A 797-nucleotide genomic window follows, 5' to 3' on the forward strand; every position below is an offset into this window, starting at 1 on the left:
AGCAGGGCAGGGAAAACAAAAGAAGCCACATCCTAAAGGCAAGCCAAGTTTAAAAAGTGACTGAATAGAACCAGGAAAATGAACAGCAGACTCTAATCTTATCTAAAGGAATATTGACAACTGATTGCGCTAGATAAGGAACAGCTGACCTTCCTAAAACAAAGACCTCTAGATAGGCTGACTAGATTCACCAGAAGGGCAAGTAGTGGGGAATGGCTGGGGGTGCTGACAACATAGCAGACAGTAGCAGGGATATGAGGGTATAAGGGCTCTAGTTGCAGGGAGGGAGGCTATGGGAGGGTGCCATCTGGAAAGTGGGTGTATAAGAAGTTGAATAAGACGGTTTTGGGATGTTCTGTGTGACATACACACACAAAAAAAAAATCAACAAATTTTTTAAAATGTATATATTTGAGGAGGAAGCATGGAAATTTACGTCATGGTAATTAGTAAAGGTGATAAACATTACCACTGAAATCTACTCGATGACTTTATAGACATACACAGGCACCAAGGATCCAAGTGCAACCGATTATGACTAGTAATATTCAGATACATACAGATTAGAGATGCATGAGCCAGCATCCCAGTGTTAGTAGCAAAAACAATGAGTCTTTCTGCAAGGAACAATATATTCTACAATGAACTGGAGATCTTTTTTAAAGGTTAAAAAACCATTCAATTTTCTCTTACAGGGTTTATACTGAGTTCAATGTTGTATAACTGTATTAACTCAACTGTGAACCTAAAAATTTACAGCCACTTTTGAAAGAGATATATCTTTGCTCTGGAAATCG

At 38.5% G+C, this 797-nt stretch overlaps 1 protein-coding gene across 3 annotated transcripts in view; it reads right to left on the bottom strand.

Annotated features, from left to right (window-relative positions):
- Positions 1–797, bottom strand: part of Rassf2 (Ras association domain family member 2) — a 45,560-nt gene that overhangs the window by 7,774 nt on the left and 36,989 nt on the right. The window lies entirely within an intron of this gene.

Source organism: Nannospalax galili, unplaced genomic scaffold, assembly GCF_000622305.1.
Source record: "Nannospalax galili isolate Female #2095 unplaced genomic scaffold, S.galili_v1.0 scaffold118, whole genome shotgun sequence".
Classification (NCBI taxonomy): Eukaryota; Metazoa; Chordata; class Mammalia; order Rodentia; family Spalacidae; genus Nannospalax; species Nannospalax galili.